At 40.0% G+C, this 23500-nt stretch overlaps 1 protein-coding gene across 4 annotated transcripts in view; it reads left to right on the top strand.

The window, feature by feature from the left end:
* The window catches only part of RAPGEF4 (Rap guanine nucleotide exchange factor 4), a 391851-nt gene that overhangs the window by 135918 nt on the left and 232433 nt on the right, over nucleotides 1–23500 (top strand). Inside the window, exon 1 of one of the 4 annotated variants that reach the window (XM_027772911.1) lies at nucleotides 16496–16514. The exons of the other annotated variants lie outside the window; for them this stretch is intronic. The gene's annotated coding sequence lies outside the window, so the exon portion shown is untranslated. Of the gene's footprint in view, nucleotides 1–16495; nucleotides 16515–23500 lie in introns of those variants that run through there. 4 annotated transcript variants of the gene reach the window in all.

The following is a 23500-nucleotide window of genomic DNA, read 5'->3' as shown; positions in this document are numbered from 1 at the left end:
TGAGATTCAAACCATGCAGTTGACCATGTGGGATCCAGCTCCCTGAACCACTAAGCCATGGGGCCAATGCAGAAGTTTCTTGTCTGTAAATTCTAGAGGGTTGGAACTTTAGATTCCAACCTCTGAGATTCTTTCCTACTAAGATTCTGTTCAAAAACGTCCCAGGGCAAACTTTGAGTTCGCAGATCATTCATTTATTCAACAAATATTTGTTGGGCCCTCGGGGCACACCAAGATCTGTTGTAGGCATGGGGAATGTGTCCTGCACTCCTGGATTTCTGCTTTAATGCAGGAGACAAAGCCCTCTGCACACGCGTTCTCATGGGACTGGTGCTCGGTCACAGGCAGTTTCTCTGTCCCTTCCCTGTTTCCTCCACAGATACCCTGTGCCCTCCCAGGGGCTTCCTCTCCATCCGAGTTCCCAGCACCTTATTTTGGAATTGAGTACATGCATCTCCCTTCTCTGGAATGTGAGCAATTCAAGGATGATGTCTCTTTATGTACTGAGCACAGTATGAGAGGACTTCAACAAGTTACTAGACAAAACAGATGAAAGTACATACAAGTTTATTTTGGTGCAAAAATTATGAAACATGTGCATAGTTTTTTTTTAAATATGCATTTTAAATGAGCTTTTTGAAGACCTCATATACAGTATCAGGCATGTACAGGTCCCCGCAGGTCATTTGATGAATGAATGGTTGAATGAATTCCATTCTGGCAAGGTTCAGGAGGAAACAGAACTGGGGCCACACAGGCTCTTTCTGAGTTTCCAGACATGCTTAGTCTTCCTCTCTAGTTTCAGCATAAGCAGTTTCAAGGTTGCCTCTTTAGAGTGAAGGTGTGAGTGCAGAAGGAACAGCAGTCTGAAGTTCTCTGTGCTCCTTGGAAAACAGGCTGGACACAAACTGCACCCCTGTCATTAGCATCTTAATAGTGCTCCTAGAGTCACTCTGAGGACAGGCTATTTTTGGAAACAATGTGAAAATGGTCTTGCATGGCAGGGTGACTGGGCCCAGCTGCCAGAAGAAGTGACTTAGAATGGCTTTTCCCTCCTGGGCTCAGGCCCCTCCCTGCTCTGACCTGCCACCTCCCTGGCTTGTGCCATCAGCCTCCTCAACTTCTGCCTGATGTCATCTTGCCTGACCAGAAAGCCAGGAGTGAAGAGGACCGGACACCTCGCGTGTATTCCTGTGGGATGCTGGAGGTGGAAGCAAGAATACTCCAGAGGCTAAACCAGGCAAGGTGCTTCATGTGGAGAAGAAAGCAGGTGGTTCTTTGAGGGCTTTATTGATTGCTGGTGCTTGGTGGCTGGGGTCTAATCAGAGTCCTAGTAAATTACTGGGCCAAAAAATTAAAAAGGAAAGATGCATGGGTATGTCTAGACTCAGAGATGACTTGAGACTTCAAAAAAATAGACTAGCAATTTTAAGATTATGTTTTTCTATAGAACTAAACCCGTATGTGTGATGCTTTAGCTTTGTCTACTTTGGGAGATTCTTCTTTCTCCATGGACATGTTTATTTTCTTGGTTATCGACTGGGGCTAATTGGTGTGGTCTGTCGTACACATTTATTTTATGGGTGGTGGTCCTCAAACCACTGCAGATATTCTGATATTGGTTTCATGCCCCTTCATTCCTATAAGAATTGTTAATCCCCAGAGTGGACTACCACCTGCTGGTTCCCATTCTTAGCGGTAGATAAAGATTGGGATGCTCGGGACCAGCAGTTAGCGTAATGGCTGTGTCGCTGGACTCCCATGTAGTTGACCGCGGTTTGAGTCCCGGACCTGGTGGCTTAAACTCACGCTGGGCACGTGTATGTGTGTGCCCAAGATCCTGAGAGGAGAAAGGATTGCAGCGTGGCAGTCCCCTGTAAGGGGTGATTTCTCACTTTCTGTCTCTCTGTCTTTCTGGTGAGCACACACGCCCTATAGCAAAAACCACTTAAAAAAAAAAAGATTGGGCTGCTAATTGGAATGCAGTTACCTTGGGTTTGGGTTGATTCCATTTATTGGTCAGCGTCTTTATTTAAAAGATACTCATGCTCGAGACACACCATGTGTGTGCTGTCCATCCTAAAGTCATGTGTAGAGGACGTCTCTGAGCTAGAGTCCAGTGAAAATGCGTGACACCTGGTCCTGATCTTCCGAAACAAAAGTCAGCGTGTACATTCTTTTTTTGTTTTTCTGCTTCTTGATGCTTAGCCTTATAATTCACCCTAGATCCCTTCTGTTGAGTTAGTAGTTTCATTTTTAGTATAGAAATCAAGTTTAATTAAAACTTACTTGCCATTTAAAGCAATAATTTATTTGATTTAGCATTCTTAATTACCTTGAGTAAATTGCCTACAGAGGCTCACATAATTCGTTTGTTCAGAGTATTACTGTGTCATTTGCATATTTTGAACACCACTTTAATGAAACACGGGGGTGGAGTCAGGGCAAATGCTAAAGGGATGGTCTTTCCGCCCTGGTCTGTTTGTTCAGCTGGAAGGTCTTTTATCATCCTACCGAGTTTTCATAAAAGATCAAAGTTTTAAAAAAAAAATTTTGGCGTTGGGAAAATCACTAGCAGAGGAGTGTCTGGGGGAGAGGGCTTACGATACACTCAGTGTGAGCAGCAGTCACGTCCAGCCAGACCCTGGCACCTGCCCCTTTAGCTTCTATGGATGCAAGATTGCCTCTCTATAACCCCGAGATTCCTTCCCAAGAACTTGAGAGTGTGGGTAATCGAGTCACATCTCTAATGTGTAAGAAGAGCTTGCAACAATTAGTTGAAAGGTTTGTCTGAATTAGAAAAAAAAACAAAAAGTGATTTTCACAAAAGGTAACAATTTTATTAATTCTGAATGATTTATTTATTTATTTATTTATTTCTAAATTTCCCCTGTCTCTGTCTCTGGCCAGTGCATGGGAAGAGAAAGTGAGAAAGCACCACCAGGGTGTTTGCCAGTGTGTGCATTCCCAAAATCCTGAAGGGAGAGTGGAGGGGAAGGGACAATGACATGACCACCCCCCCTTGCGGGGGGTATTTCTCACTTTCTCTCTCTCAGTCTCCCTCTGTCTCTCTCTGGCTAGTGCATGCACCTATGGCAAAAATCTAAAACAAAAAGACAAAAACCAATATGGTTGAACATGATAGAATCCATGGCAGCTTTCCTATTGTCTATGGCCAAAATGAGGAAAACTCTCTCATCAGAACCCTGTGTTAGTGTTACATACTGAAAGTAAACACTGAAAGTATCTCTGAATGATGTGGCCAGAAGGACTTTCTCAAACAGGGAGAATTCTCTCTTCATACTAAGAGATTATTTATATAGAAAGTATATATGCATCTTTTTTTTTTTTTGAGAGGTTTTTGCTATAGGGGACGTGCTCTCACCAGACAGACAGAGAGAGACAGAGAGACAGAAAGCGAGAAATCACCCCCCAGGGGGGATGGCCATGCCGCAATCCCTTCTCCTCCATTCTCTTCTTGGAATCTTGGGCATGCATGCACGCACATGTGCCCAGCGTGAGTTTTAAGCCACTGTGTTCAGGATGCGAACTACGGTCAACTACATGGGAGCCCAGCGACATAGCCATTACGCTAACTGATGGTCCCTATGCGTCTTAAGGAATGCTAATAATGAAAGTAAAAGAATTAGAGAGTCTGATTTTGATAATTGCACTACAGTTTGGAATCTATGGTAAAGGCAGGAAGCGATTGCTCCCTTCCACGTCTTTTGGGCCTGTGTCCTGATGCATTTCCTTAGTACATGGAGGTGCAGCCCCTGTCCAGGCACTAACAGAATTGTGTCCTTTTCCATCTTGTCTCAGTCCTCATGGAAAATATACTATCCTGAGGCTCAAGACACCTGCTTTTATCACTTAGTAACTGTGATCTTGGGGAAGTTGCTTTACTTTTCTGGACCTGTTTCCTTACCTGGAAAGTGATTGCAGATTAATTAGACATTATCTGAGGTCATTCTAACCAAAATTCTGTGGTTCCGGATTGTCTCTGATCCAGGTGTCTCTCTACTGGTCTCCATGCATCCAGAGCTCAGAGTTAGGGAGAGCTGGAGTCATGGTGCAATCAGAGGCATGATTTAGAGCTAAGCAGATGGGCTCCCAGGGGAACCGAGCCCTTTGCCTTATTAGAGCTCTCGTTCTGATAAGTCCAGGTAACCGATGATGGGCTGGACCTTTTGTTTGACCTGACCTATATTCTCTTTGATTTCCCTACTTAGGAGGGTAGGATGCTGGGAAGGATCTCGAAGCGTCTGGAATATGGTCTTGATATCTAAAATAAAACTACTCTGTTTAAAGAACACAAAGGATGGGGCCAGTAGGTGGTGTGGTGTTTGAGGCACTGGACTCCCACATGGCTGACCATGGTTCAGATCTGGGGCCTGGTGGCTTGCTTTCACACTCCCCCTCCAACCATGTGTGTATCTCTCTGGTCAAATTAAAATAAATGAATAAGTAAATAAAATTAAATAAATGGTTCTTTAAAAACCCACATACATACTAAGGAAGAATTATTGCGATCTCATTTGACTAGGAAAAGAAAAATACTAAAAGCATTGTCACTTTCAAAGGTTGGTATATTTTTAACATCAGTAATGGGTTCTTTAATTATAAAGTAAAGTATTAATATTATACAAATTCAAACAACGTACAAAAGATATCAAGTAAAAAAAATAAAGTTCTCTCTACTGCCACTATCCAGAGCTATTTGCCGTTAACACTTTTATTTGTTATACCTCCAGACATTTTTCTATGCACATGTCAATATAATTATCATATATGCATTTTTTTGTGGTCTTATAAGTTGAATTATACTTGACTAGCCAACGGCCTGGTGGTTAAGGCACTGGACTCCCACAGGGTTGAACACAGCTGGAGTCCTGGACCTGTTGGCTTACTTTCTCTCCTCTCTCTTTCTCTGGTAAGCACAAAAGCCCTATAGCAAATGACTGACTAAAACCAGGCAAAGACAAGATACTAAGATTGGCAAAAAAGAAACATCAAGTTACCTACAAAGGATGTCTCATCAGGCTAACAGCAGACCTCTCATCAGGAACTATGTGAGCAAGGAAAGAATGGGAAAATATATTCAAATTGTTGAGAAAAAAACAATTTCAACCAAGAATACTATCCTGGCAAGATTATTCTTCATATGGGAAGGAAAGGCAAGAACATTCTCAGATAAACAAAGCCTGAAAGAATTTACCAGCACCAGACCAGCTCTCCAAGAAGTTCTGAAGGGAGTGCTATGTCAGGAAAATTAAATATAGACACACAGAAATAAGAGTTCAACAGCAACTAATAAAATGGTCAACTTAATGGTAGGGACAAATCCGGAGATGGATATTATCTTCCAGAACTTAAACAGAAAGATCGGACCACAACAGAAGATAGGTTAAGTACGTGTGACTGAACTGGTTAAATAGAATTTTATGAATTCTGACTACAACATTATTGATTTTATTCTATGCTTTGTTTTCCAGATTTGGGGATTTTTGTCTTCTCTTGAGCTGCCAATAGGTTCCTGTACCTACTGTTTGAGCAGAATCCTAACCTGTTTCTTGGCTTTAAGCCTGAAGCAAAGTACTCTTAACATTTTTTGATTTTGACTTATTAAAGCTAAAACTGCCTTTCTTGAAATTAAAAATATATTTAAAAATACCTGTTTTTCTTAAATGAACTTTTTTTTTTTAAATTTAACTTTATTTATTTATTTTTAATTTGACTAGAGAGAGAAAGAGTAAGGAGAGAGAGAAAGCGAGAAAGCAAGCCACCAGGTCCGGGACTCGAACTGTGGTCAACCATGTGGGAGTCCAGCGCCCTTAACCACCAGGCCATCTGCCGGCCCCCAAAAATACCTGTTTAATGACCACAGTAAGCTATATAGCCTCAGCCAGGTGATACTTTATAGTGTACCCATTCTACTCACAGAGTTTCATACCTAAAGTCAGACCTGTGTTCCCAGACACCTATATATCAGCTGAACTTGTTTTTGAAAGTAGTTAGTTTAATTAAGATATTTGGTGAATCAGTAAAATGTAGGAAAGAAAAAAGGAATGGAAAGTAACTGTAGATATCAGAGACAGGAGGGAGGAGGGTGGGAAATGGCTGAGGGTGAGGAATAGGGGGAAAAAAGAAACAAGAAATGGAAAATTATTTGTTGATGATAACATGTATGATTAAGCCATTATACAGTGTATTCTGGATGGGAAATTGCGTTTTATATACTGTAATTATGTTCAGTGAATAAAAGTAAATATAAATAAATTTTTAAAAAGTAAAAAGATAAATTTAAAAATGATAAAATTAAATAAATAACATTTTAAGAAATTGAATTTATACTTTAAAAACAATGATTTAAACAATTTTTTTTAAGAGAGAGGTTTTTTTTTTTTTTTTTTTTTTTTTTCTTGTGGACCAATTTTAGGGGGAGGTTTTTGCCTTAGGGTGCATGTGCTTGCCGGAGAGACAGAGGGAGAAGACAGAAGGTGAGGAATCACCCCCCAGTGGGGATGGCCATGCTGCAATCCTTTCTCCTTCATTGTCCTCACAGGATTTTGGGCACACACAGATATGTGAGTTTTAAGCTGCCAAGTCTGGGACCCAAACCGCGGTTGACTATGTGGGAGTCCAGCGATGTAACCATTACTCTGCTGGTCCCTAAATAATCCTTTTACCTAAACATCTTGCATGGTTATTTTGCCATGAGTACTTATAGATTACAGCAAGGTATGTACTCATTAAAAGCAGCACGTGGATTTGTTTGTATATAGATATATTGGATAATCCATAAAAGCAGTAACAATGTAGACAGTACAGTGTCACATTGTAAAACATTTCGTTTTTGTATTTAGCAATGTCAGTGAGGACTTCTGTTCTAAGCATTTTAGGATTACTTTCCTGGAACTTTTTTTATAACCTGAGTCCTGGAATGACAACTTTATTCCTTAAATTAGCATTCTCTCATTATTTTGACGAATAAATCTATACTAATTATCTACCCTTAACATATTTTATAATAGGATGTATTTTTTTTAAGTTTTTTTTTTTTTTTTAACTTAAAACTTACATAGTGCTTACTTTGTGTCAGGCCCAATTCTAAACATGTTTCAGACTGACATTTATTTAATCCTTAAAATGTCTAGATGAAATAGGTATTATCATCATTTTGTTTTAGTTTACATTTTTCTATATGTGCAATAATATCATCTTCAAATAATGGGAGTCTTATTTCTTCTTTTCTACCCTTTTAAACTATCATTGATTTTGTCTGCCTTTTGCTAGCTTTGGTTTCCTAATATTGTTCTAAAAGATGTTGACCTGTCACTTTCTTTTCTTATAGTGTCTTTGTCAGATTTATCAGGATTATGCTGGCTTTACAAAATGAGTTGAGGAGTGTTCCATTCTTCTCTATTTCCTTAAAAAGTCGTGTAAGATTGGTATAATTTTTCCCCAAATGTCAGATAGAATGAAACCATATGGGAAGGATTTGATAATATATTAAATTTCTTTAATAGGTACAAAGCTATTAAGATTCTTAATCTTATCTTTGTTAATTTTGGTAAATAGTACTCTTCAAACTATCTGTCCATGTAAACTTCTAGATTTATTGACATAAAGCTGTTTATTATAGCTACTAATTATCCTTGCAATGTAATAGGATATCTGGAGACATATCCTTTTTTATTCTTGATACTAGTAATTTGTATTTCCTCTTTTTTTTCCCCTTGATCAGCCTAGCTGATTTTAACAATTTCGTTGATCTTTAATTGTTGGTTTTCTTAATTTTTTTTTTTTTGGAGAGATTTTCACTATAGGGCGCGTGTGCTCGCCAGACAGACAGAGAGAGACATAGAGACAGAAAGCGAGAAATCACCCCCCAGGAGGGATGGTCACGCTGCAATCCCTTCTCCTCCATTCTCCTCTCGGGATCTTGGGCATGCACGCACACGCGCCCGGTGTGAGTTTTAAGCCACCGGGTCCGGGACGTGAACCGCGGTCAACTACGTGGGAGTCCAGTGACATAGCCATTACACTAACTGCTGGTTCCCTTAATTTTTTTCTATTGGTTTTCTATTTCATTGATTTCTGCTCTTTTGAAAATTATTATTGCTTTCCTACTTCTTCCTTTGGATTTAATGATTTAATTTTCTTTTTTTTCCCCTGGCTTCTAAAGATGGAAACTTGAGTCATTCTTTTATACTTTTTTCTCTTCTACTATGTGCATTTAAAGCTTGTACATTTCTTCTAAGCACTACTTTAACTTTGTTCTGCAAATTTTGATATGTGGCATTTTCATTTTTTTCATATTTCTCCTGTGATTTCTTCTTTGCCCTGTGATTTTTTTTTTTTGAGAGTTTTTTGCTATAGGGTGCATGCACCCTCCAGAAAGACAGAGACATAGAGACAGAAGCAAGAAATCACCCCCCCCCCCCAGGGGGGATGCCCACGCTGCAGTCCCTTCTCCATTCTCCTCTTGCGATTTTGGGCATGCGCGCGCACACACATGTGCCCCAAATGTTTCTCAAGTTACTGGGTCTGGGGCTTCACCCACACATTTGGTCACATGGGCTCTCGCATCTGTAACCCTGGTCCCTGCCCTCTGAATTTTTTAGAAATATGTTGTCAACTTCCAAATATTTTGGGTTTTCTATATATCTTATTGGTACTGCCTTTTTCTTTTGTTGAATTATGGTAAAAAAATGTTTTGTAGGATTCACACATTTTGTAGGATTTCAGTCTTTTGAACTTTATTGAGACATCTTTTAAAAAGGTGATCAACTCTATTAAAAGATGGGAGAAGGAGTTGAAAAAAACACTCTCTAAAGATGACATACAAATAGCCAAAAGGCATATGAAATAATGCTCAACATCCCTCATCATAAGGGAAATGCAGATCAAAACAACAATGAGGTACCACCTAACCCCACCCAGAATGTCTAAGATTAAAAAAACAAAAAATGATAACTGTTGGTGGGGTGTGGTGAAAGGGGAACTCTTTCACACTGCTGGTGGGAATGTAAATTGGTCCAGCCATTGTGGAGAACAATATGGAGATTCCTCAAAAATCTACAAATAGAACTACCATATGATCCAGCAATCCCACTCCTTGGTGTCTACCCAAGAGGAATTCTTCATTGGAAAAGTGCTTGCACATCGATGTTTATTGCGGCACTATTAACGATTACTAAGACACGGAACCAACCCAAATGCCCCTGTATGGGTGAATGGATTGAAAAACTGTGGCACATATACTCTATAGAATACTATTCAGCCATAAAAAAAACCCAACAAAACCCTGGCCTTTGACAGAAAGAGGAAGAATATGGAAGATTTACTGCCGAGTGAAGCAAACCAGGCTATGAAGGAGAGACATTGTATGTCCCCATTTAATATGTACCAAATGTCTGCATTCCAAGACTGAAACTGATTGACTAAAGGATATACAAACACAAGAGATGGGTGTGAATGCCAGATATGGTGTGTGTGGAGGAGTGGAGCCTAGGGAAGGACATTTGGAGGAGGGATATGGAGGCAGAGCATTGACGGGATGGGGAAATGTGGTGTTATCAGTTGAAGATATTTTGATCAACTGGACTGGGGAGAAATGTTCACATATTGAAGTGTTCACTTTGTAAGCTAAACAATGTGATTGAATGTATATAAAAAATTAAAAAATAAATTAATAAAAAAGTTTGTTTATTTTAGTTCTCCCCTAAGGGAGAGAAACAGAGAAAGAGAGAAAGAGAAATAGAGAATACCCCAACAGGATCTTGATGCCACAGTTCACTCCCAATTCCAGCCAACCTTGGATCACAGGCACTCTAGCACCTGATGTGCTCAGGGAGGTCTCTGGACAGAAACCTAGAACCTTCCCATGTGGATCAGCCTCACAGAGTGTCATGTTTTACCATTGTGCCACCATGTGGCCCCTTACTGAAACTTATTTATAACACCGATCTTGATGAATGCACCATGCATGTACTCTTGACAAAAATGGATATTCTGCAGTTACTGGGTGTAATGTTCTATACAGGGGTCTTCAAAAAGTTCATGGAAAATGAGTATTATGAAAAATACTATGCATGGATTTCAAATTTTTTTCTCATCTATAAAAAAACCCAAACACTTCAATTACATTTTCCACAAATCTTTTGAAGAACCCTTAATGTGTGTGTGTGTGTGTGTGTATCTTTCTCTCTAACTTTTATGATTACTCACATATTTACGATTTCCATTGGTCTTTATTCCTTTCTGTAGATCAAATAACCATCTGATATCATTTACCTTCATCCTAGACAACATTCTTCAATCTTTCAAATAATGCAAGTCTGCTGGCAATTAAATTTTATAGGTTTAGTTTTTCTAAAAAATGTCCTCATTTAGCCTTTCTTGTCTAAGAATGTTTTTGCTGGATATAGATTTGTAGCTTGACAATTGTTGATTCCCTGTTGGCTTTCAAAGATGTCTTTCTATTATTTTCAGTCTCCATTACTTTGATGACAGAGTAGTGTTGGTATGTAACAGCTCTATGAAGGAGTTTGGTCCTGCATGTAACATGCTGTTTGCGCCACCCTTACCCCCTGGTTGCTTTCAAGATTCTCTTTTTATCTTAACTATCAGCAATCCGAATATGATGTGCATTGACGTGGGTTTTATTTCATTTTGTTTGCTTATTTAACTTTCCTCGAGTTTTTTTGATTCTTGAATTTGTAAATACCCATTTCCTTTTTACCACATTTTAGAAAATTTAGGTCTTTATTTCTTCAAATACGTTTTTTTTTTCTGCCTCTTTCCTGGCCTTCTAGGATTTAGACCTTACCCTATTATGTCCCTTGCTTCACCTTGTGGCTCTATTTATTTAAAAAAAAAAAAAAAAGTTTGGCCAGCTATAGTGGCACAACCATAACACAGTGTTCCCTGATGCTGAGGCTTCATGGCAAGGTCTGAGTTCTCATCCCGAGGTCTCCCTGTGTGCACCAATTGCATCTGTGTGCACCTTTGATTATGACAGCCTGGATTAGAGGTCGATCATGGCACGAAGACACTGTTAGGGATTTTTCTCTCACTCTCTTATGGAATAAATACATAAATTTTTTTAAAATGATTTTTCTGTTCTTCAGATTGGATAATTCCTCTTGTTCTATCTTCAAGTTTACTGATACTTTTAATTCTTATTTTTATAATCTGTTAAGTCTATCCAGTGATTTTTTTTTTTTTGAGAAGTTTTTGCTATAGGGTACATGCACTCGCAAGACAGACAGAGAGAGACAGAGAGATAGAAAGCGAGAAATTACCCCCTGGAGGGAATAGTCACGGTGCAATCCCTTCTCCTACATTCTCCTCTTAGGATCTTAGGCACGTATGCAAATGCACCCAGCGTGAGTTTAAGCCACCAGGTCCGGGACTTGAACTGCAGTCGATTACATGGGAGTCCAGCGACATAGCCATTACGCCAACTGCTGATCCCTATCCAGTGATGTTTTTAAGATACTATGTTACAGAGCTGGCATGTGGCATGGTGGTTAAAGGTGCTGGATTTACACACGGCCAACTGCAATTCAAATTCCAGACCTGGTGACATGAAAATTATGCTGGCACGGCACATGTGGATCCACGCCCAAAATCCTGAGATGAAAATAGAGAAGAAAGTATTGTGGCATGGCCATCTCCCTGGGGGTTGATTTCTTACTCTCTTTCTCTTTGTCTTGCTCACACACCCTATAGCAAAGATCCGTCTTAAAAAACAAACAAAGAAACAAACTGTATTTTTGAGTTCCAGAATTTTCATTTAGTTCTTTTATATAGTTTCTACTTCTCTGCTAAAATTTATCTATGCCCTTGAACATAGTTTATCATATCTGCTTTAGAATCCATGTCTGCTTATTTTAATATTCATATCTGCATTATCTCAGAGTTAGTCTCAGGGCATTGTCTTTTCTTTTGAGGATGGGTTACATTTTCCTATTTCTACATATCTAGTAACTTTATAATGTACTTTTGACATTGTGAGTGATACATTATTGAAATTCTATATTTCATCACATATATTTAAAGAGTATTAATTTTCTGTTTTTGCTGGCACTTAATTTGGGCAAAACTCAAATTCCAATTTGGTCTTCCCGATGACTCAAGCAGCAGAGATCTCTGTTCAGCTCTTCTCTCCTGAGGTGAGTGGTTTGGAGTATACTCCACACATACACAGTGTTGGGATTAGTCAGAGATTTATTTGACCAGATTGTATGGACTGAATTTGCAGCAATCTCTCTCTGTGACTATCTTCTCTTGGCAAGTTTCTTCCTCATGTTTCTGCTGTTGTTGTCTCCCTGAACTCTGCTATCTACTCCTCTACCAGTATGATTGTAAGTTTCCCTAAGTCTGGCTGTACTGTGGAACTGACTGGGTTCTACCTGTAAGTGAAATGCTGTTTTTTAAAGGGTAATTCATTGACTCCCATTCTTCTAAGTGTTAACCACCCTTTAGTTTCTGCTTCAGTCACTCTCCAGTGCCTTCAGATAATTTTATTATTGTTATTTTTTCTAAATATTTTATCCAGTTTATCATATTATCTGTGAAAATGTTGATCTGATGAGTTACTTTCATGACAAGAGGCTGAACTCTATTATCCCACTTTACAGGTGACTTTAAACACACACAAACACACACACACACACCAGTAGGTGGGGTAGTGGTTAAGGCTTTGGACTCCTACATGACTTACCGTGATTTGAGCCCCAGACCTGGTGGCTTGAAAATCATGCTGGGCACGTGTGTGTGTGTATGCCCAAGATCAAGGGAGGAGAATGGAGAAAAGGGATTGCAGAATGGCCATTTCCCTGGGGGGGGGGAGGGTTCTCACTTTCTCTCTCTGTCTGTCTTGGTCTCTTTTCGGTGAGTGCATATGCCCTATGGCAAGAACCGAAAACACACACACACACACACACACACACACACACACACAGAGTGAATTTAAGTAACTTATCCAAGGTCATGCATCTGATAACTGGCAGAGTTATGACTTAATCCCATTTTGGCTCCAGAGTCTTAGGATTTTCTTCCAAGGGGAAGTTTTAATGGTGCGAATGTTGGGAATAATGGACAGAAATATAGGAAATGTTCTGGGACTTGTGAGGCCTTATGGTGTCGGTGCCTTATGTACCAGGCTTGTCCCAAGACCTCATTATTCAATGGCTACTTCATATGTCTCTGGGTGTTGACACTGTTTTATATACAAATTGCTTTAAAGGATCGTGTTGCTCTTGGTTAACTTAAAAGCTGGTCTTGTTATGAAAAACCTCACATTTCAGGGTCCTGTTATGCTGGACTCCTTGAACCATCTTACTGGTGAAGTTTATAATATAGCTCTTTCAATGACTGACATAACAAAGACTTTGGAGGAAAGTATAACAATAGTAATATAATGACTGAGTACAGTTATTTATTGAAGAGACTTAAAACCAGTTATAGAATAAATAGTTGAATTTTTAAAAGTGTAGTGTTGATGTGAGCCATAGACCTTGGAAACATAACTATAGGAGCAAACATGAGCAATACTTGTGTTAAAGTTTCTGCTTCTCAATCATTGCTCTTTTTTTTTTTCCCCTTTAGCCTAAGCCAGTTTGAACGAACCTTTATCAAATGATTAATTTCATCTTATTTCTCTTACCCCTTGATTTTATCTTCACGTTGTGTTTCAGAGTCTAGTTTGTTCCATATTGATTTTGTCATAAGCTGATTTGTATAGTAAACTCTTGTTCATAGATACTGCTTTCAAATGGAAGGCAAAGGGCTATGTATTTGCATTGGAATTCTCTCAACACCCCAAACCAGTGCTCAGATACCATACATAAGCGACTGGCCAGTAGAGAGCAGGAGTTCAATACTGCATTGATTGATGGTTCTGACTCCCAGCCAGGAGGTTCTGGGAAGGTGGGTTTATCTTCGGAGTGAAATAAAACTCAGTCCTTGAAGGCTATGATGAAGATTTTGGCTTTCATCCTAAGAGCAATGGAAAGCTATACAGAATTTTAAGTGGCTGAGTAACAAGCCCAGATTTTAAAATTTTAAATAATTTCTCTGGATGTTTGTGCAACAGCTCAGTATAACCCACTTCTAGAGTGTAAAAACTAAAATATATTTTTAAAGTTTAACCCAGAGATATAATCTAGAAGAACTGATCCCTCAGATAATCCTCAAGTAGTTCTCATGAGTATTATTTCTCCCTCCTGAAATTTTGAAAAACGTTGAAAAGTGGAAAGTTAGAGGTTGACTTTTTTTTGGGGGGTAGGGGTCAAGAGAGTGGAGGCAAGGGACTGGAATGCATCTTTCATTTCTGATAAGAGACATCATATTTTATATATTGAAAAATCTAAGCAATAAATAAATGTCAAGGATTAGGGAATTGAGTATTACAAACCTGTTAAAATTGGCAAGTCTTTATTTTAGGACTATATGGAAATGGATATGTTAAAAGTTATTAATTTCAAAAAACAAGATTAAATGCCATATACATATTTAAAATTGTGAAAACAATCCTGTTTTTCTTACCACAAATAAAGATAAAACTTGTTAAACTCTATCAAATCCTGCTGCTTAATGCTGTTTAGGAATTTTGTTGCTTAAAACAAGAAAACAAATCTATATTATTTCAGTAATCATTGTAATTCTGAGCTACTAAACACTGAGGGCTGGCCCCAAGGCCCAGTGGTTCAGGGAGCCAGATCCCAGAAATAGCTGACTGAGGTTTGAATACCAGCACAGATGGGGCAAGTTGAAAACATGCCATAAATATACATTTGTATGCATGCTTCAAATTCTGACAGGATAGAAAAATTGGGGAAAAATATTGTGGCACGACCACGCCCCATAGAGGAGAGCCTTCTCCCATCCCCACCCCCACCCCACCCCCCCATGAGTGCATGCCCTTTCTGGCAATAATAAGAAAAAGGATGCTGCTGGAACCAGCAGTTAGCATAATGGCTATGTCGCTGGACTCCCACGTAGTTGACCGCGGTTTGCGTCCCAGACCAGGTGGCTTAAACTCATGCCGGACGTGTGTGCATGCATGCCCAAGATCCCAAGAGGAGAATGGAGGAGAAGGGATTGCGGTGTGGCCATCCCCCCAGGGGGTGATTTCTTGCTTTCTGTCTCTCTATGTCTCTCTGTCTGTCTGGCAAGTGCACGCGCCCTATAGCAAAAACCTCTCCAAAATAAAAAAAGAAGAAAAAGGATACTGCTAAGATAACAACGTTTTAAAGAGATTAAAAACTTTGATATGAGGACCAGCAGATGACTTAATGGTTACATCACTGGACCTCATGTAGTCAACTGTCGTTTGAATCCTGGACCTGGTGGCTTAAAACTCACATTGGACGTGTGTGGGTGTGTCCAAAATCCTGAGAGGAGAATGGAGGAGAAGGGATTGTGGTGTGGCCGTCCCACTTGGTGGGTGACTTCCAGCTCCCTGTCTCTCTGTCTCTCTGGCGAATACTCATGCCCTATAGTAAAAATTTCTAAAAAATCAAACAAACAAACAAAACCTTTCGTATGACTATACTCTCTGATGTCTCTCCTACCCAAATATTTTTGGAGATCAAAAAATTTCAAATATGTTTTAAAGACAGGAATCTACAGCACATGAACCCAAACTTGAGCACCTGCTTCAGCTCCTGTTGATAGCAGGTTACAACAAAGTTAATAATGATTTGTTTGATGGATTTCTCCAAGTTTTTATGGAATTTTATGCTTCTTGTATGCAACTTGCTAAGTCATAGCACTCGTTTTTCTCATTAAAATAAACACTTGAGCATGCATACATATAAAGCAAATATTGGTTAAAAAAAGAAAGAAAAGAAATAGATTTTTCAGGGGAAAAAAAAAAAAAAGCCACCCAAAAGTAAACTATGCTCTGGACAGGAGTGGAGTATTAAGTTGCTCTGTTTTTGTAAACAGTGTCGATTCTGAATTCTGGGCTGAAAAACTGGTAAATGACAGCTCTCGCTTGTATTTCCCGAGGCCATCTCCTGCTTTCGAACATAAATTGTAAATATACCTTTGAACTAAGACAGTCTCGCTGGACCTATCCTTTTGCAACTCTGACTTCCAGTCTCAATGGGATATTGAAGGGGAGGCTCGATAGATTAAACAGTGGAATCCTTGTCCCGGGAATGACTGCCTGGCAATTGTTTCATGGAAAACAGGGAGGGGTGGAGGACAACAACCCTGCTCTGTTCACTGGCTCTTTAATTTAGATTACCAATGATAAAGCCGGGGCTACGGCTAAAGAAAGGTAGGATGCATACGCAGAAACATTAGTGCTAATATGCTGCAGAAAGACAAGATAAATCAGTCCAGCTCTCATACATCACTAAGGGAGAAGCTGTTTGCAACTTGACCATGAGCCTGAGTAGTCCCACCAGTGAGAAGAGGAGAACATGGATTAAAAAAAACTAGAATGTATCCTTAGGGCTACTGCCGAGCTGGACCTGGGAGAAGTGTCTGGTGTAAGTTTCAGCTTGTTTTCTCCATTATTTACCAGTGTGCTCACATATAGGGAGCTGTTTCGCTTCTCTGTGTTTTCAGGGAGCTTCAAGCATGTTTCTTTACAGGAGTAGGCTTCATTTTGTATAAATGGAGTATCATCCTAATAAAGTTCCCGACAGAGGACAGTTTAGCCCAGTGTTTATCCAGGAGAGAAAGGTGGAAAAGCGATGATTGTCATTACTGTCTGTAGGAAGCCCGTGGGTGAGTTTCGTTGTTTTTGTTTTTGTTTTTCAGGGAAGTGAAGGTTAGGGATTTTAAATTAAAAAAAAAAAAAAAAAAAAAAAATAACTCAGTTATTCTTTTTTTTAAAAAATAATGTATTTGTAACCCAGCATTTTCCTCCTCCCGTGATCTTTTGTTTTGAAAAACTGTGTTTGAATATGTAAGCCAGACTGCTTGAAACACATTATATTTTATGACTGGGATGTTTGTATTGTTTCATATCTGTTATTAGACAAAATAATCATAAAGGGTGTTTTCTATGGACCTTTTTATATTCCAAAATTAAGTACAGATGGTAATTTCCGGCAGTTTTAAAAATTTGTCAATTATTTAATTTAGCATCACTTACGCATCTGCACGAGGAGAAAGCTGAGATGGTACAGAGACTGAATGAACATTGATTGCTAGTCTGAATTGCATCTTTAAAGTTTTTGCCTCAAATCTCTGATTTCGCAGTTTATTTTAACCAAATTAGATTATCATATTTCATTATCGAGACTCTGAATGGGTGGAACTCTCACAGATAGCCTACATTTCCCGTTAGAACAGTGCGGAAAACGCCTGCTGATTGTTACTCCGAGGGAAATTCTTATGCCGGCTCACCGAGAAGATTGCTTTAATAATGCATGGGCAAGAGCGTGGCAAGATGGAATTTATGGCCCAGACACAGAGATCGGGCTTTTGTTCAGAGGAGAAACTACTTAGATGTGAGCATATAACATACACCAAGCCTCCAGGGGAGAGTGTGACAGAATGACATTAGTGTCCACAGGATGCTAGCCACATGGTATTTCAAAACAAGCCTTATACAGCCCTTCGAGCCTGCTGTGTGATTGGAGGGAGGTAGGGAGGGGAAATTTGAAGTGCCAACTGCAAACACAATGCCCTGACCGCAAATTCCATGGGACAGACACAGGAAGTGACTGTTCTAGTGGGAGCAACAGTCCTTAAAGACTGGGAGTCTGGTGAAATTCAGTATGGCAGACTTGTTAGGAAAGAATAAACCTGGACCAGACTGCAGCCTACTATCTACCATGTCTTCCATCTTGTCCTAATTAGAGGAGTATGTTTGCTGAATCCTAATCTCTTTAATTGTTGATAGAGCAGGCATGTGATTTGCTATAAATACACATGAGCATTCATTTCAGAAATAATGGCTGTTGCCAAATATATTAGACCGACAGGAGTGCTGGACTAGGGAAGCTGTGCTGAATAGTTGAGTTTTGGAGGTAATGGACCAGTTGAGAATCATTGCACAGCTGGGCCAGCAGCTGCACCCAGTGCTCTGTCAAGTTTGGCCTCTAATTTCCTTGAACTTGTCCTTGTTTGCCAAAATGATGAACGTAGCAAGAACTTGCTTTAAATGAGCCCACTGCGAGCAAAAAGGACCCTTTCCAAGGAGTCTTTGTGGAAGAGTGTCATCAACAGAAGCAATGGCCAAATGAGGTATTGATTAGGCAATGGAAAGTTTGAATGACTATTAAAATGAAAAAACCAAAGGCAAAGCTGTAGAATGAGGTAAGCTGGCAGGCAATCAGAGTACATTAAAGGGTGGCATTGGGTCATCACTGTCCTAACTGAAGGACATATGGAAAAACCCCATAGTAATATCCAGCAATAATTATCTCGTAGTTAGGAAAAAATAAATTTGCTTTCAGGTTGGAAGGCAGCCCAGTAATCTCAATGCCATTTTCTGTAGGAGTGTATTGTTCTGATATTCTTTGGGACTGGGTCAGAAGGAGGTGTCAGAAAGAGCATTTTATATTAAGAAGCATCCTGACTAAACCAGCACAATTAGCAGCAAGCTGAACTGAAAGAGCAGAAAAGGCTGGCCTTCCTCCCTGGTCCCAGCTTGAACAAGTATTTAGTTAGCCCTTACTAGGTATCTGGCATGTCCTACCCTAAATGAAGTAAAAGCTCCTCGAGGGCAGACACTTGACTTTAATACTTCTCTCTTATAAATCCTGTCTCTTAAAAACCAACCACTGGTGGCCCACAGGTGGCATGGCTGTTAAGGCTCTGGATACCCATGGCCGATTACGGTTGGAGCCCCAACCCAGGTGGCTTCTGTTACAACACAGACCACTCTCCCTCTTTAGATTTGAGGGTCAGTGATTGGGACACTGGCAAATTAGGTGATTTGGGACAAAACACTTAACCCTTGGGAGAGCCAGTTTCTTCATTTGTGAAATGAAGAATGTAGCACTCGCTCTGCAGGGTTGGGAGGAGTGCAGGGAAGACGTGCCCGGTGCACGGAGGTGCCTTCCTGCCCTCGAGGGTAGCAGCAGTATAATTTGCTGCGTGGGTGAAGTGTGTAGTGGAATGAGGCAGAGTGGCAAGAAAGCTGGCTAAGACGGTATGAGGGTACCTTCGACAAAAACAAGACCTGAGAAGACATGACGCAAGAGGAAATGAGAAAGAGAGGAATCCGAACTATGTTTCAAAGAGGAGAAGGACAGAATATGACAGCAGATTGTATTAAGTTTGAGTGAAGAAGGGTGTAAAGAAGGGTTGTGATGAGAAGGGAGAAGACAGGATTTATGCAAATGGGGAGGTTTGACTTATGTGTGCATATATGTGCCATGTGTGTTCTGCACAAATCAAAGCACTAAAATAATGCAGCCTTCCAGAGACTTAGAAACTGAGAAAACATGGAAAAAGAGAAGTTGGAGTGCTCTTGTTAACTTATATAAAGGGAAAAGGGAAAAAAATCAATAATAAACTGATAATGCAAGGCTATTGTTGACAATGGAGTGAGAATTCAAAGGAATTGCTTAAAATGGCAAATCTATGTTTGGAGTTTTTCCCAGACAAGCTCCACAGTCATCAAATAATAAGGCTCTTCTGCAATCTTGGAGCTTATTTAAATTTTCCTGAGTTAAAAAATGCCACTGAGGAGATACAAATAGTGTCAGGGTTGGGGGGAAAAAAAGCATGAGGAATGAAAATTCTCAAAATAGCTTAGTTTTCAGGAGGAAATGGGAGCCAGAAGATGGCCGGTTGACCTTTCGAAACTTAACCACTCATTATGAGTTGTCAGAAAGTTTGGCAACTGTTATTCCCTAAATAACATGTTGTGATATTTTTAAGGAAACTCAAGTACGAATCAAAATTGTATCAATCCCCCACCTCAATTGGCAGGTTATGGTCGAAAAGTTTATTTGCAAGTGCTTTACAGAACAATCTGTAGGCCACTTTTCAGCCCATCCTATAGTAGAAATCACATACATTTACAAGAAAAAAAATAGAAAATACTTTTAATATTAATAATTGAAATATAAGGAATAACTATCAGGATAGAAAATGTATTGGATGGGGACCAGCAGATGGTGTAATGGTTACATTGCTGGACTCCTACGTGGTCGATCATGGTTGGAGTCCGGACCCGGCCACTTAAAACTCATGCCAGGCACGTGTGCTTGTGTGCCCAAAAATCTCATAAGGAGAACGGAGGAGAAGGGATTGCAGCGTGGCCATCCCCTTGGGGGGTGATTTCTCGCTTTCTGTCTCTCTGTCTTTCTGGTGAGCACATGCACCCTATTGCAAAAATCTCAACAACAGAAAAATTGGGTCCTAGTACTTGGGAAGTGCAGATTAACTGACAAATTACAAATATCCTTGATTATTTTAAAATGTATGACCACCATCATAACTTAAAGAGATTTTGATTTCTTTAATTCAGAATATCAGGACGTCCTTGTCCTTATTCCAGGCACATTATGGAGTCTACCTTTAACAGTATCTGCCATGATTAGGAGGATTGTTTCTACACTTTGAAAAAGGAAAGGGGATGAGAATGAGAGAAAAGGGGAGTAGAGAGAGCGACAGCCAAGGTATCTGGGGTAGAAGTTAAAAGAGAGAAGAGAAAGAGCACATTTAAAGAATGAGCGAGGAGCTTCCCTATAGGGAAATTAAAAGAGTTCGGAATTTAGAAAAGAGGAACATGTGAGTGTGCATGTTGCTCTGGAGGGGAAATATTGAACCTAATAGGTCCTTGGAGCGGCCACCAGGGGGCGCTTAAGACTCAACGAAGTTGTTTCTTGAGTATATGATGCTGCTTGTGCAACTGGGTAGACCTAAGGAATGTCCTAGGAAGCTTTGGCTCCCTTTCATTTTCTTCTTTTAGGTTCCTCTTGTCTTCACTTTCTTCCCCGTTTTGTTTGAATGGTCTATTATTTCGATCACCCTCTTGTTAATATTATTCAATCTTTTTTCATTCTTTCTATAAATACTTAAGTGATTCCTGCATCAGAGTATTATAACATTGGATACTTAGAAATGAACAAAACTAAACCTGTGCCTGTCCTTGCCAAATTAGATGAGTCAGTCCCATTGGGTGCTTTCACTTGCCTCCAACCAGGCTGCTAAGCACTGCCTGAGAAAATCACACCATTGTCCACATTGATGCTATGGTAAATGTATGACCTCCAAACTCAGCGAGTCCTCCAGTATAGCTCAGTGATTCTTATACACAGTTTTCCTAAGATGCTCCTCCCATTTTCCCCAACATCTATTGGGAAGACTTTTTCTACCACCTCCAATACTTGACCAAACCACTTCCCCTCCCTTCAGCAGGCAACCTCACTTGTGCAAGATTTCAACTTTCTGCCACCAAATCTGTTACCTGTATAACCTGAATAAAACCTACCGCTTGAGGACAGTTCAACACAGTGAGTTCGGTTTGACTCCAGGAAGCCTTGGAAGGCGGTGGGGGTCCTTACTAAAAGTTTCTTGAGGAGTCAACTGAGACCAAGAGGGAAACTAATTTCAGTACACATAAAAATCATCTTTACTTATCTTTTTTCCCAAATCCTGACTCCTCTTGGCAGCTACCAATATAGTCTCTTCTGCCCTTCTCTGCTTCCTCCCCTGCTGCCATACCAGTTCCTCTCATCTTCTTGCTCCTGCCTGTCTTCCCTCATTCCTTGGTGTGTAGAGCAACCTAGCCTGTCTCGATGTTTGCCATCTTCCTCCCACCCCTTACCTCATTCAGCACCAGCCATAGATGGTTAAGATCCTTTTCATCAGAGTGTACAGGGCTCCAGTCACTCTCATTCAAAAGTAAGACAAGAAGTGGGGCCAGCAGATGGCATAATGGCTGTATCGCTGGACTCCTGTGTTGTCGACCCAGTTGGAGTTGGACCCGGTTGGAGTTGGACCTGGAGGCTTAAACTCATGCTGGGCACGTGTGTGTGCATGCCCAAGTTCCTGAGAGAAATATGGAGAAGAAGGGATTGTGGCATGGCGATTCCCCCCTGGGGGGGTGATTTCTCGCTTTGTCTCTCTGTCTCTGTCTTTCTGGTGGGTGCATGCGCCCTATAGCAAAAACCTCTCCAAAAAAAAAATTAATAAGACAAAAGGAATAAATAAAAGCTTCATCTTCCCCACATACCCTTTTATCTATTCTAATTTTGTCTTCCCTTTGATAGCCAAACTTCTTAAATTGTCAATGTTTGTTGTGTCAATTACTTCCCTCCCAGACATGCCTCACCCAGCTATGATTTAGATTCCACTCCAGCCATTCCATGGAATTTATTAGGTTTTTGCATAGAAAAATGGTCATGACTTTCCTGATGACCTAATACTGGCTAAAGTTATCCACTGCCCACTCCTTCTGCATATGAAAGAGATTCTAAGTCCTTAATTTTTCTCTACAGTATTTGATGTTACGGATCATCTTCTTCTTCCTGAAATACCGTTTTCTTTTAGCGTGTGTGTGCTTTCTATTTCTTGTTTCTAAGAGCTTATCTATCTGTATACACTGTTAAAAATAGGTGAAAATCAGAGGCACTGTTCTTTTTCTGACCTTTGGGAAGAATTAAGAGGGGCCCCATCCGTTCAGTGACTTCTTTAATACAGTGTTTCTATGCAGTTGACTCCCATGTTTGGCTCATTCTAGGCCTTACTTTAGGAAGCAAGATACTGATTTCTTCTGCTTGGAGATCGCCTCTAAACTCAACTGGGATTTAAGCCCAGAATGAGACAGTCTGAAAGTGGGTCTCTTTCTCTGGCCCACGCCAATAATTTGCTGAATTACTCTTTTCTCCCTATAAATCTTCAAACATACTCCATCACTATGACGACCAGTTCTGTTGTATTGATCTCCTTTGGGGCTAGAATACTAACTCTTAAAATCTTCTTATATTCTTTTTTAGTCTATGGCTTATACTATAAACTTCATAGAATTTGATCTTCTAATTAAGTCAAAGTTTTGTAATGCAAGTCTTTTCTATCTCAAAACTGATTCTTAAAAAGAAAAGAATGCATTGCCTTTTTCTGCTTCAGATTTAAAAAAAAAGCATTTAGGCACTAGTTGACTTCCTTGTGTCCTACAGGTCCTTTCATGTCGTTGGGGTAACTGAAGGCTATATAATCCTTCGGGAGCAATGAAATACAAACTTTTTTGTATTTTAACTTACATTGGAAAGGAAGAGGGAGGGGCCAATAGTTAGTGTAATGGCTATGTCGCTGAACTCCCATGTAGTCGACCGTGGTTCGAGTCCTGGACCCGTTGGTTTGAACTCACGGGCGCATGTGTGTGCGTGTCCAAAATCCCAAGAGGAGAATGGAGGAGAAGGTATTTTGACTTGGCCATACCTCCTGGGGAATGATTTCTCGCTTTCTATTTCTCTATTTCTCTGTCTGTCTCCGTCTTTCTGGTGAGCGCACGTGCCTTATACAAAAAAAAAAAAAAAAAAAAAAAAAAAAGAAAAAAAAAAAAAAA

This window comes from Tupaia chinensis, unplaced genomic scaffold (assembly GCF_000334495.1).
Source record: "Tupaia chinensis unplaced genomic scaffold, TupChi_1.0 Scaffold000314_1, whole genome shotgun sequence".
NCBI classification, from domain to species: Eukaryota; Metazoa; Chordata; class Mammalia; order Scandentia; family Tupaiidae; genus Tupaia; species Tupaia belangeri.
This window is presented reverse-complemented; position numbering and strand designations above follow the sequence as displayed.